The sequence below is a fragment of the Triticum aestivum genome, chromosome 6A (genome assembly GCF_018294505.1).
Source record: "Triticum aestivum cultivar Chinese Spring chromosome 6A, IWGSC CS RefSeq v2.1, whole genome shotgun sequence".
In the NCBI taxonomy this organism is placed as follows: domain Eukaryota; kingdom Viridiplantae; phylum Streptophyta; class Magnoliopsida; order Poales; family Poaceae; genus Triticum; species Triticum aestivum.
The window spans coordinates 30,631,159-30,645,804 of record NC_057809.1 but is presented as its reverse complement, the minus strand read 5'-3'; positions in this window follow the sequence as shown (position 1 = coordinate 30,645,804).

The window sequence follows — 14,646 nt, the reverse complement described above, 5'->3', positions numbered from 1 at the left end:
TCTTGTGCCTGTGATCTCCATCTCTGAAGCACCGTCATGATCACCATCATCACCGGCGTGACACCTTGATCTCCATCGTAGCATCGTTGTCGTCTCGCCAATCTTATGCTTCCACGACTATCGCTACCGCTTAGTGATAAAGTAAAGCATTACAGCGCGATTGCATTGCATACAGTAAAGCGACAACCATATGGCTCCTGCCAGTTGCCGATAACTTGGTTACAAAACATGATCATCTCATACAATAAAATTTAGCATCATGTCTTGACCATATCACATGACAACATGCCCTGCAAAAACAAGTTAGACGTCCTCTACTTTGTTGTTGCAAGTTTTACGTGGCTACTACGGGCTTAAGCAAGAACCAATCTTACCTACGCATCAAAACCACAACGATAGTTTGTCAAGTTGGTGCTGTTTTAACGTTCGCAAGGACCGGGCGTAGCCACACTCGATTCAACTAAAGTTGGAGAAACTGTCACCCGCAAGCCACCTATGTGCAAAGCACGTTGGGAGAACCGGTCTCGCGTAAGCGTACGCGTAATGTCGGTCCGGGCCGCTTCGTCCAACAATACCGCCGAACCAAAGTATGACATGCTGGTAAGCAGTATGACTTATATCGCCCACAACTCACTTGTGTTCTACTTGTGCATATAACATCAACACATAAAACCTAGGCTCGGATGCCACTCTTCGGGAACGTAGTAATTTCAAAATTTTCCTACGCACACGCAAGATCATGGTGATGCATAGCAACGAGAGGGGAGAGTGTGATCTACGTACCCTTGTAGATCGACAACGGAAGCGTTTGGTTGATGTAGTCGTACGTCTCCACGGCCCGACCAATCAAGCACCGAAACTACGGCACCTCCGAGTTCTAGCACATGTTCAGCTCGATGACGATCCCCGGACTCCGATCCAGCAAAGTGTCGGGGAAGAGTTCCATCAGCACGATGGCGTGGTGATGATCTTGATGTACTACTGTCGCAAGGCTTTGCCTAAGCACTGCTACAATATTATCGAGGACTATGGTGGAAGGGGGCACTGCACACGGCTAAGAATATGATCACGTGGATCAACTTGTGTGTCTCCCGGGTGCCCCTGGCTCCGTATATAAAGGTTCAAGAGGGGGAGGCCGGCCGGCCATCATAGGGCGCGCCAGGAGGAGTCCTACTCCCTCCGGGAGTAGGACATTTCCCCCAATCCTAGTTGGAATAGGATTCGCGAGGTGGGAAAAGAGGGAGAGAGAAGGAGGGGGGCGCCGGCCCCCTCTCTCCTTGTCCTATTCGGACTAGGGGGGAGGGGCGCGCGGCCCAGCCCTGGCCGCCTCTCCTCTTCTTCCACTAAGGCCCACTAAGGCCCATATAGCTCCCGGGGGGTTCCGGTAACCTCCCGGTACTCCGGTAAAATCCCGATTTCACCCGGAACACTTCCGATATCCAAACGTAGGCTTCCAATATATCAATCTTTATGTCTCGACCATTTCGAGACTCCTCGTCATGTCCGTGATCTCATCTGGGACTCCAAACAACCTTCAGCACATCAAAATGCATAAACTCATAATATAACTGTCATCGTAACCTTAAGCGTGCGGACCCTACGGTTCGAGAACAATGTAGACATGACCGAGACATGTCTCCGGTCAATAACCAATAGCGGGACCTGGATGCCCATATTGGTTCCTACATATTCTACGAAGATCTTTTATCGGTCAGACTGCATAACAACATACGTTGTTCCCTTTGTCATCGGTATGTTACTTGCCCGAGATTCGATCGTCGGTATCCAATACCTAGTTCAATCTCGTTACCGGCAAGTCTCTTTACTCGTTCCGTAATACATCATCCCGCAACTAACTCATTAGTTGCAATGCTTGCAAGGCTTAAGTGATGTGCATTACCGAGAGGGCCCAGAGATACCTCTCCGACGATCGGAGTGACAAATCCTAATCTCAAAATACGTCAACCCAACATGTACCTTTGGAGACACCTATAGAGTACCTTTATAATCACCCAGTTATGTTGTGATGTTTGGTAGCACACAAAGTGTTCCTCCGGCACACGGGAGTTACATAATCTCATAGTCATAGGAACATGTATAAGTCATGAAGAAAGCAATAGCAACATACTAAACGATCGAGTGCTAAGCTAATGGAATGGGTCATGTCAATCAGATCATTCAACTAATGGTGTGATCCCGTTAATCAAATGACAACTCTTTGTCCATGGTTAGGAAACATAACCATCTTTGATTAACGAGCTAGTCATGTAGAGGCATACTAGTGACACTCTGTTTGTCTATGTATTCACACATGTATTATGTTTCCGGTTAATACAATTCTAGCATGAATAATAAACCTTTATCATGATATAAGGAAATAAATAATAACTTTATTATTGCCTCTGGGGCATATTTCCTTCAGTTGTAAACCGGCGTGACGTCACCTGTTATAAAGAAACTTATCCATGATACCTTTTTTGTTTAATATGTCTGCGACAATTGAGGCGACAGCTTCGTTTCCAAACTCACGGTCCCTTGATCTTCGTGCCTGGCACATGTCCTTTGCCTTATAAATAGGACCGAGGGGTCATTTCTTTTTCCCCTTTGTGCCCTTCTGCTTCGTCTTCCCCGCGTTGTCCAGCTTCGGAGCTCCGCCGCCGTTGACGACCTCTGCTCCAACCTTGGCCGCTGCATCACCCTGATCGTACCAGAGCATCGCGGCGACCTTCTGTTTCCTCCTCGGCTCCGGTGAGTTCTTCACCTTTTCCTCCGTAGATCCGTTCTAGGGTTTCCAAGTTCTTCAGTGTTCATCGTCTGCTTCGTACTCATATGATAGAACTAAGATGAACATGTGAACCTTTGCTCTATGTAGCGGTAGTTTTTAGCATCCGCCTTCACTTACATGCCTCCAGATCATAGATCTACCTGTACCTCTGCCCATTGATTCGGTACTGCTCTTTTTTGAACCTTGAATATTTTCCTTCTTTTCTGAACTTGCTTCAGATCCGTCGCCGTAGAGAAAACTTGTGAAATCTGTTTCTGTACACTTACCCATCAGCAATCTCAACTGTTTCAATGCCTAGATCCGGCGGTTTAACTTGGTGTAGAAAAATTAACAACCCAGTATATACCATTAGTCCCCTTGTTGAACCGCCAGATGCTATTGCTTCATAACACTCCGGTTTAGATAGAACTGGCTCCGGTTTAATATTGGACATGCCAGTGTACTTTAATCAATGCATTCTTGAACCGGAATCACCTATTTTGTAGATTTCATCATGGCCAAGCAAGTATATGAGTGCAACTGGGTCCCTTCTCGTGTCACAGAGACTGAACTGAACAACTTAGTCCTGATTAGCGCTTTAGGCAGCAAAAATACCATCCATTGGAGGGTCCCTGGCGAAGAATGCCCTCCCACACCTCACAAAGGAGAAGTCGTCATTTTCGTAGATCACTTAGCCCGGGGCTTTAAGGCGCCCTTTTCTAAATTTTACCGGGATGTTTTGGCCAATTTTCAACTCCACCCACAGGACATTGGCCCCAACTCTGTTACAAACATGTGTCACTTCCAAGTACTATGTGAGGCGTTCTTTCAAGAGGAGCCCACTGTTGAACTGTTCAGAGACTGCTTCCATCTAAACCGCCGTACTGAATTTACTGACGGTTCCAACACAGAATTGGGTGGTGTGGCGATTCAGAAAAGAAAAGAGGTCACATACCCTCACGCCAAACTACACAGCCACCACAAAGAGTGGAATCAAACACGGTTCTATTGCAAAGACACTTCCCCTGCTGGTGAAAATCCTTTGCCTGGCTTTCGTCCGGAGCGGCTGTCACATCCCTAGTTCTGGTATGGTCCTAGGCTTGCTTTGTGCATCATGTTTATTTTTCAAATGAAATTGAAATGGGGAAGTTGCAAACCCTAGCACCAAAGCAATTCAAATAGGTTCAAATTAAAAGTGGAATTTCAATGAACCCAAAATGCTTTTCAAAAATGTTCATGGTCTTTGGAAAATGTTGGGAACAACAACCAGAGGTGATGCACATTTTTCCTACTCATTTTGGATTTTTGAATCAATGCATAAATATTTGAATTGGAGCTATTTAAATTATATAAATATTTTTAATAGCTCCAAAAATGTTGGGAATTGGTGAGGGCCTCTAGAATATTATATCTAGATGCCACAATTATTTTCAGCATTTATGGAAATGTTTTAACATTTCTTTTAATACAAAACAAATGTCAGAAAATTAGAAAAGAAAACAGAAAGGGAGAGAGACCTACCTAGGCTTCTTGCCTGGCGCCTCTGGCCGGCCCATCCCTGTTCTAGCCCAGCCACCAGGAGCATGGGCATCTTGCTCCTCTTGCCAGTTGGCAGAGGGGAAGCTGCGCCCGACGCCGTGCGCGCCGGCACGCAGCTGCCTGCCTAGCGCCCTCCTCGTCGCCTTGGAACGCCCGGACGACGCCACGCGCCGCCCCTCACCCCTCTCACTCTCCCCATTCCTCTCCTCTCCTCTCCCTCGCTCCCTCTCTCACGGCCGAGCACCACCGCCGCCACCGGCCACTTCTGCCGCGCCCACAGCCACAGCCTCGCCTCCCCGACGCGCTCCACAGCTCCTCCGCGATCCCCTCTTCCTCCTCGTCGAGCCACGCACCTCCGGACAGTCTGCATCGCTGCCATCGCCATCGTCTTCCTCCTCGGGCTCTGCCATCCGCCGCTGAAATTCGTTGCCGTTGGACCTCCCCCGAGCTCTCTGACGCCTCCACCGGATCCGTGGTGAGCCCCGCCACCATTTCCCCTTCTCCAGTTAGTCGCTCGCGCACCGTAGCATCGTTCCCCGCCATGGCCGTAGCGCTTCACCGCCGTCCATGTCGCCGCCGTCGTCTTGGCCCGCCTCCGCCCAAACCGAGCACCCCATCGTGGTCCTGGTGCCACGAGGGTGCCACAGAGCCCCTCGGGTGGCCTTCCCGTGCCCCGCAGCCTGCCCCCTCCCGTAGCCGTGCTCCGGCCGCCGCGGATGACCTCGCCGCGGTCGTCTCCGGCCACCCCACGGCCTCCCGCGTGTCCCACTGGATGCGCGCGAGCCTGGGCGTCGCGTAGGTGGCCTCCGCCGCCCAAATGGTCACTGGAGGACCAAATCCGAGGCCCTCCGCCGCGTTCGGCCTCGCCGGCGGCTAAACGCCGGCGGGTTGACCGGTTTGACCACAGCCGTTGACCTCTCCCCTCTCTCTCAATGACATGTGGGCCCGGCCCTGTTAAGTTTTTAGTTAAGATTAGTTTAACAACTAATTAACCCTGTTTAGCTAATTGGGTCACTGACGCGTGGGCCCAACCCCATTAACTAAACCAGATTAGGTTTATTTTTAGATTAGGATTAACCACAGACACTGACGTGTGGGCCCCACACGTCAGGTTTGACCTGGTCAGCCGCCTTTGACCTGCTGACGTAAGCATGACATAGAGCTGACGCAATAATTGATTTCTAGAATTAATTTAAATCAGGAAATTCCAGAAAATAGTTAAAACTTCAAAAAATCATAGTAATTCAACCGTAACTCCAAATCAAATAAATTATATATGAAAAATTATCAGAAAAATGCAAGGAATCCATTTATGCCAGTTTCATGCATGAAAAACCAACTTATACCTTCTGTATAAGTGAAAACGTAATAATGGCATGTTATATACTTAAATTGGGGTTTGCATATGAACCTTTGGTTCATATGGACTTCAATCAAATTGATGCTAGATGCATTAGGGCAAATCATAGCACCTTTGAATGTCATCTTCATGCATCATATTGTTGCATATGATTGTTTATTGATTGCCGGCACCGTTCCCTCTCGATAGGTTCTACTCCGAAAGGTGTCCCGAGTACCTGTCTGAGGAGCAGTGCTTCTTCGTGGATCTATCAGGCAAGCAAACCCCCTTGAGCATCTCAATAAAGTCCCACTCTCTCGCTCCTGCTCCTTTTACTGCATTAGGACAACAACGATTCAAACTGCTACTTTCTGCTGCGCTAGCTGAACCCATTCCTTTGCATGACCTGTTATTGCCACAGTAGGAGTTGCTTGAGCCTTGATGTGCCTGCTCATCCATGCTTGTTTTCTTTATGCCAGCTATGCTTAGAGTTGTGTCAGGTCTGATTCATCGGGAATGAATCTGAGTGGTGAACATGTCCTACCGGTAAAGGCTAAGTGTGTGAACACGTTTTGGTAAAGGTAGCGATGAGAGGCCATGTAGGAGTACATGGTGGGTTGTCTCATTGGAACCATCCTTAAGCACTGAGTTCTGTGTATGTTATCCAAGTCCAGTTACTACCACACATTGGGTTCCGGTTATCCGGCCCCTCTCGACTTATTAATCCACTTGATCTCTGTCCAGGAGTTGCAACTAGTTTCTGGCGTTTGTAGGTAGTGCTACTTGTCTACCAGGTGGTGTCCGACGGGACAGGCTTGGGACAAACTAGGCATTGTGGCACGGTGTACCAAGTGGCACCCGAATGGTGGGCTTGGGAACCCTGCACACATCGTTTGGGGCCGTGAGCGACACCCCGGCCGGATCTCCTTGCGGATGGAACCCGAATAGGCGATAAACCTGGACGAGATACTTGTGTGGTTAGTCAGGTCATGGCCGACACCCCCGCCCGGCTTTCGCTTGAAGGTTGCCGAGGTACATGACGTGTACAGGGCTATAAGTGGCGAGAGCGTGTGTGAAGAAGTACACCCCTGCAGGGTCAATATTACCTATTCGAATAGTCGTTTTCCTCGGATATGGAAACTTGGAGGACTTATGTAGTACATAGACAACTTGAAGTGGATACTCTAAAATACGCAAGATAAGCGTGAGTGCTATGGATGGCCTTCTCGTAGGGAGACGGAACGGATCCATAGTGGAGTATTGATATGGTGAATTTGTGGACTCGTGTGCGTCTTCTCACCTAAAGAAGTTTCTGATACTCGTAGTATAGATTAGCCATTGAGTCAGAGCTGGCTTGCTGCTGTTAAACTCCACCACCCCCTTTGTTGATAATGATGCATATGTAGATAGTTCTGAAGTAAGACTTGCTGAGTACCTTTGTACCCACGTTTGCTTATTTATGTTTTGCAGTTGGTTACACTAGTGGCTTCGACGAGTAGCTTGTATCCCAGCTACGATCTTGTACCCTTGGGAGGGTCGTGTTTAGTCAGGCTTCTTAGTCTTTTTCTTTTGTAGTTGTCTGTACTCAGACATGTAATGCTTCCACTTGTTGCTTGTATGCTCTGAATGATGGGTCATGTGACCCCTGTTTGTATTTATGCTATGTGGCTCTTCTGGGCCTTTATCTATATGAGTTTGAGTTATGTTGTGATGCCATGATGTACAGCACATACATGCATGTTATGCGTACGTGTAACGTGTATTGCTATGTGTGGGATCCGACAACCTAGTTGTTTACCTCGGATAGCCTCTCTTATGGGGAAACGTAGTCTTGTGTTTCCATGTGCCATAGTAGTCCGCTACAGCCCGGTTCACCGGAGTCCTGTTAGCCCAGCACTACTGCTCAGGACACTTGACTGGCCGGCATGTGTTTCACTTTGTTCCTGTGTCTGTCCCTTCGGGGAAATGTCACGCGGTGACATCCGGAGTCCTGCTTAGCCTGCTACAGCCCGGGTTCCCGGAGTCCTGTTAGCCCAGTGCTACAGCCCGGATTCACACGATGCTGACCGACACGCTCGATGTGAATCAGGTATGCCTGTTCCCATAGGTTAGTGCCACTTTGGGTTCACGACTAGTCATGTCGGCCCGGGTTCTCTGTCATATGGATGCTAGCGACACTATCATATACGTGAGCCAAAATGCGCAAACGGTCCCGGGCCAGGTAAGGTGGCACCCGTGGGGATACCGTGCGTGAGGCCGCAAAGTGATATGAAGGGTTACATGCTAGATCGGTGTGACGTGGGATCGGGGTCCCGACAGCGTTGGTATCAGAGCCTGACTGACTGTAGGATTACCAAGCCAAACTGGTCGAAGTTGAGTCTAGAAATGCTTTAGTTACATAAGGGAATTGATTGTGGAAGGGAACGTAAGGCTCTTTTTACTCCTTTACCTCATGTCATTCTTTCTGAGTCAGCCTCTTTTTTTCTATGAGGGTTAAGGCCTAGGCTTCTCCTCTATCTCTTAGGATGACGTGTTACTAAACCGTAAAGTCTTAGGATTGTTGGGTTGTGTCTCAATATAGTTTTACTACTTCTGTGTGTCCTCAGTTTGACCTAGAACCTTGATATTATGATGCTGATTGATTATGCTATTCCTTTGATGAATGTCTCAAAAATCCTTTTGAGCATTTACAGCCGTTATGCTGCCGAAATTGTCCCAGGATTTCAAGACTTTCCAATGCTTTTGCATTACATTTCGCATCCCTAGGTCGATGCTAATTCCATCCTTGTTTCCTTGGTTTCTGTGTCAGGATGTCGTCTCCTAACCGAGCTTCAGTTGCTCATAGCAAGAACCATGGAGATGGTAGGGACGAGGATCCTCCTGACCAGCCTTTGGTGGCAGAGTTCTTGTTAGCCTCCGAGAGGAACAAGCGTGAGACTAACCACTTGCTGGCATAGATTGAGTAGAACACCGCACATCAGCGTAAGAAGTTGGTTTCCATCACCGACTTCATTGGTCTGAAACCACCCACCTTCCATCATTCCATTGAGCCACTCGATGCGGATGACTGGCTCCGAAGCATCATTCACAAGTTGCATTCTGCGAACGTGCTGAAAGTGACAAGGTCACCTATGCTACATATCACCTGGAAGGACCAGCTAGTATTTGGTGGCAGAGCTATGAGGCTATGCTTCCAGCTGGTCAGATTCCTACGTGGAAATATTTCACCGAGGCTTTTCGTGAGCACCACATTCCTCAGGCTCTCTTTGACCGCAAGAGGGAAGAGTTCTGTAATTTTACCCAGGGTAAGCTGCCTGTTGATGCTTACAGTAGGGAGTTTGAAACCTCGCCCGCTATGCTACAGAAGAAGTGTCCACGGACGCTAAGAAGCAGGCTAGGTTCCGGAAGGGTCTCCACCCTAAGTTGCGTCGTGATCTCCACCGGCATCATTGTGATACTTTCCAGGCTCTTGTGAACAAGGCCATTAATGCAGAGATGGCTCAACTCACTTACGAGGAGTCTCGTAAGCACAGCCATGATCTGGGTTCTTCCTCCTGCTCTGGCTCTTAGAAGCGACGGATTTGGATTCCGAACTCGGCTCTTCCACCTCGATATGCACCGAGGCCATCCTATGTGGTGCCTCACCCAACTCAGCAACACGCTCCACTCAGGCTTATTAGTGGACCACTTGCCAACGTAGGTCCACATCCTACCTCAGGAACTTGCTTTACCTGCGGAGAACCAGGACACTATGCACGTGACTGCCCTCAGTCCAGTTATGCTCCACCCCAGTCTGAGAGGTCTGTTGGGCGTGAAAAGCCATCAGTCAAGATGGTCAGTACCAAGCCAGCCTCCATTGAACGAGCATGTGTGCACCATGTCTCAGCTTCTGAATTTCAAGATGATCCCGATGTCGTACTGGGTACACTTCTTGTCAATTGTCACCCAGCTTCAGTTCTGTTTGATACTGGAGCATCCCACTCCTTCATATCTAAAGGTTACGCTCGGATGCATGACATGTCATTTTGTGATATGCCAACTCCACTAATAATCCAGACTCCTGGTTCCAAATGGCAAACCTCCAAGGTAAGCCATGGTAATGAAATCCTTGTTGATAGACTGGTTTTCCTTGCTTCTTTGATATCTCTCAAGTCCTCAGATATTAACATCATCTTGGGTATGGACTGGATGACAGTTCATCATGCCAAGATCGATTGTTACACCAGATCTATTCAACTTACACATCCATCTGGCAAAATAGTCACTGTCTCCACTAGAGTTGCAAGGCGTCAACTCTATTCTCTTAATGCCAGCCCTCTTCCAGACCTTGAAGATATTCCGGTAGTTCGTGACTTCCCAGATGTCTTCCCAGAAGAACTGCCAGGTGTCCCACCTGACAGAGATGTAGAGTTTGTCATAGAACTTATCCTAGGAACTGTTCCAATCTCTAGAAGACCATACAAGACGGCACCTTTGGAGTTAGCCGAGCTTAAGAAACAACTTGATGAGTCCTTGCAAAAGGGTTTCATCCGTCCCAGTTCTTCTCCTTGGGCTTGTCCTGTCCTCTTCGTCAAGAAGAAGGATGGTTCAGATCGAATGGTTGTAGATTATCGTCCCGTTAATTTGGTCACGATAAAGAACAAGTATCCGCTCCCCAGGATCAACGACCTATATGATCAGCTCGCTGGATCCTCAGTCTTTTCCAAGATGGATTTGAGGTTAGGCTACCACCAAATCAAGATCAGAAATGGGGACATCCCCAAAACGGCCTTTGTCACTCGTTATGGTCAATACGAGTACACCGTGATGTCCTTCGGCCTAACCAATGCTCCAGCTACTTTCTCCCGCTTGATGAACTCGATCTTTATGGAGTACTTAGATAAGTTCGTTGTGGTTTATCTCGATGATATTCTTATTTACTCAAAGAACGAGGAAGAGCATGCCGAACATCTTAGGCTTCTGTTAGAAAAACTCAGAGAGCATCGCCTTAATGCCAAGTTCTCCAAGTGTGAATTTTGGTTGCCAGAAGTGACCTATCTGGGCCACATGATCTCCGGTAAGGGCATTGCTGTAAATCCCGAGAGAGTCAAAGCCGTTCTCGATTGGACTCCACCCGAAGCAGTCAAACAAGTTAGGAGTTTCCTTGGTCTAGCCAGTTATTGTCGCCGCTTCGTTGAAAACTTCTCCAAAGTGGCCAAACCCCTCACGGAGCTTCTCAAGAAAGATAAAAGGTTTGAGTGGACCCCACAGTGTGAGCACAGTTTTCAGGAACTGAAAAGACGCCTGACTTCTGTGCCCATACTCGTGCCACCGGATTTCACTAAAGACTTTGTTATCTATTGCGATGCTTCGCGTCAAGGACTAGGTTGCATTCTTATGCAGGATCGTCATGTGATTGCCTATGCATCTCGACAGTTGCATCCACATGAGGAAAATTATCCTACACATGATCTGGAGCTTGCAGCCGTAGTCTATGCACTTAAGACTTGGCGACAATACCTTCTTGGTAACCGTTGCGAAATCTACACCGACCATCAGAGTCTCAAGTATATCTTCACCCAACCGGATCTGAATCTCAGACAGAGACGTTGGTTGGAGTTGATCTCGGATTACGACTTAGGAATCACCTACACCCCAGGCAAAGCCAATGTCATGGCTGATGTTTTAAGTCGTAAATCCTATTGCAACAACCTCATGTTGCAACATTGTCACCCACCCCTCCATGAGGAATTATGTAAACTTAACCTTCACATAGCTCCTCATGGTTTCCTTTCTACCTTGGTGGCGAAACCTACCCTTGCGGATCAGGTCATAGAGGCTCAGAAGCATGATACGGGAATCTCCCGAATCAAGAAGAATATTTCCAAGGGAGTTGCTGGTTGTTTCTCTATGGATGAACGAGGTGTTGTTTACTTTGGTAACCGTTTGGTGGTTCCCAAATGTCAACAGATGCAGCAACTGATCCTTAAGGAGGCCCATGAATCCCCTCTCATGATTCATCCCGGTAGTACAAAGATGTATCAGGACCTACGCCAGAGGTTCTGGTGGACTAGGATGAAGAGAGAAATCGCTCAGTATATTGCCAACTGTGACGTTTGTCGTCGCGTTAAGGCAGAGCATCAAAGACCTGCTAGCACCCTTCAACCTTTAGCTATTCCCGATTGGGAATGGGACAAAGTTGGTATGGACTTCATCACCGGCTTTCCCAGGACCAAGAAAGGAAATAATGCTATCTTCGTAGTCATTGATCGTCTTTCCAAAGTGGCTCACTTCCTACCTGTTTGAGAGAGTATCACTGCTAGTCAGCTCGCTGACTTATATATCTCCCGAGTAGTGTCACTCCATGGTGTTCCACTAGAGATCAATTCAGACCGTGGCAGTCTTTTCACCTCTCATTTCTGGGAAAGTTTCCAAACTGCCATGGGTACCCATCTTTCTTTCAGTACCGCTTTCCACCCTCAATCAAGTGGTCAGGTGGAAAGGGTCAACCAAATTCTCGAAGACATGCATAGAGCTTGCGTTATCTCATTCGGTATGGATTGGGAGAAATGTTTTCCCTTTGCCGAGTTTGCTTATAACAATAGCTACCAATCCAGTCTTAAGAAAGCACCCTTCGAGATCCTGTATGGACGAAGATGTCGAACACCTTTGAACTGGTCAGAAACCGGCGAAAGACAATTCTTTGGACCGGATATGATCCAGGAGGCAGAAGAGCAAGTTTGCATCATTCGTGAGAATTTGAAAACAGCCCAATCTTGTCAAAAGAGCCAGTATGACCGTCGTCATAAGGAAGTGGCTTATGAAGTTGGTGACAAGGCTTACCTTCGGGTTACTCCTTTGAAGGGTACCCATCGTTTCGGTATCAAGGGCAAGTTGGCTCCTCGTTACATCGGTCCTTTTCGCATTCTCGCTAAACGAGGAGAGGTTGCCTACCAGTTGGAACTACCCCCACATCTTTCTCGAGTTCATGATGTTTTCCACGTCTCTCAACTCAGGCGTTGCTTCTCGGATCCCATCCGCGGAGTGGACCACGAAACGCTTGATCTCCAAGATAACCTCACTTATCGAGAGTACCCCATTCACATTCTGGATCAAGCAGAGCGTGTCACTCGACGTCATAACATCAAGTTTCTCAAGGTTCAATGGTCTCATCATACCGAGAGAGAAGCTACTTGGGAGCGAGAAGATCGTCTTCGACTTGAGTACCCCGCTTTCTTTCCGCCAACTCTTGAATCTTGGGACGAGATTTCTTCGAGTGGGGGCGAGTTGTCACATCCCTAGTTCTGGTATGGTCCTAGGCTTGCTTTCTGCATCATGTTTATTTTTCAAATGAAATTGAAATGGGGAAGTTGCAAACCCTAGCACCAAAGCAATTCAAATAGGTTCAAATTAAAAGTGGAATTTCAATGAACCCAAAATGCTTTTCAAAAATGTTCATGGTCTTTGGAAAATGTTGGGAACAACAACCAGAGGTGATGCACATTTTTCCTACTCATTTTGGATTTTTGAATCAATGCATAAATATTTGAATTGGAGCTGTTTAAATTATATAAATATTTTTAATAGCTCCAAAAATGTTGGGAATTGGTGAGGGCCTCTAGAATATTATATCTAGATGCCACAATTATTTTCAGCATTTATGGAAATGTTTTAACATTTCTTTTAATACAAAACAAATGTCAGAAAATTAGAAAAGAAAACAGAAAGGGAGAGAGACCTACCTAGGCTTCTTGCCTGGCGCCTCTGGCCGGCCCATCCCTGTTCTAGCCCAGCCACCAGGAGCATGGGCATCTTGCTCCTCTTGCCAGTTGGCAGAGGGGAAGCTGCGCCCGACGCCGTGCGCGCCGGCACGCAGCTGCCTGCCTAGCGCCCTCCTCGTCGCCTTGGAACGCCCGGACGACGCCACGCGCCGCCCCTCACCCCTCTCACTCTCCCCATTCCTCTCCTCTCCTCTCCCTCGCTCCCTCTCTCACGGCCGAGCACCACCGCCGCCACCGGCCACTTCTGCCGCGCCCACAGCCACAGCCTCGCCTCCCCGACGCGCTCCACAGCTCCTCCGCGATCCCCTCTTCCTCCTCGTCGAGCCACGCACCTCCGGACGGCCTGCATCGCCGCCATCGCCATCGTCTTCCTCCTTGGGCTCCGCCGTCCGCCGCTGAAATTCGTTGCCGTTGGACCTCCCCCGAGCTCTCTGACGCCTCCACCGGATCCGCGGTGAGCCCCGCCACCATTTCCCCTTCTCCAATTAGTCGCTCACGCACCGTAGCATCGTTCCTCGCCATGGCCGTAGCGCTTCGCCGCCGTCCATGTCGCCGCCGTCGTCTTGGCACGCCTCCGCCCAAACTGAGCACCCCATCGTGCTCCTGGTGCCACGAGGGTGCCACAGAGCCCCTCGGGCGGCCTTCCCGTGCCCCGCAGCCTGTCCCCTCCCGTAGCCGTGCTCCGGCCGCCGCGGATGACCTCGCCATGGTCGTCTCCGGCCACCCCACGGCCTCCCGCGTGTCCCACTGGATGCGCGCGAGCCTGGGCGTCGCGTAGGTGGCCTCCGCCGGCCAAATGGTCACCGGAGGACCAAATCCGAGGCCCTCCGCCGCGTTCGGCCTCGCCGGCGGCTAAACGCCGGCGGGTTGACCGGTTTGACCACAGCCGTTGACCTCTCCCCTCTCTCTCAATGACATGTGGGCCCGGCCCTGTTAAGTTTTTAGTTAAGATTAGTTTAACAACTAATTAACCCTGTTTAGCTAATTGGGTCACTGACGCGTGGGCCCAACCCCATTAACTAAACCAGATTAGGTTTATTTTTAGATTAGGATTAACCACAGACACTGACGTGTGGGCCCCACACGTCAGGTTTGACCTGGTCAGCCGCCTTTGACCTGCTGACGTAAGCATGACGTAGAGCTGACGCAATAATTGATTTCTGGAATTAATTTAAATCAGGAAATTCCAGAAAATAGTTAAAACTTCAAAAAATCATAGTAATTCAACCGTAACTCCAAATCAA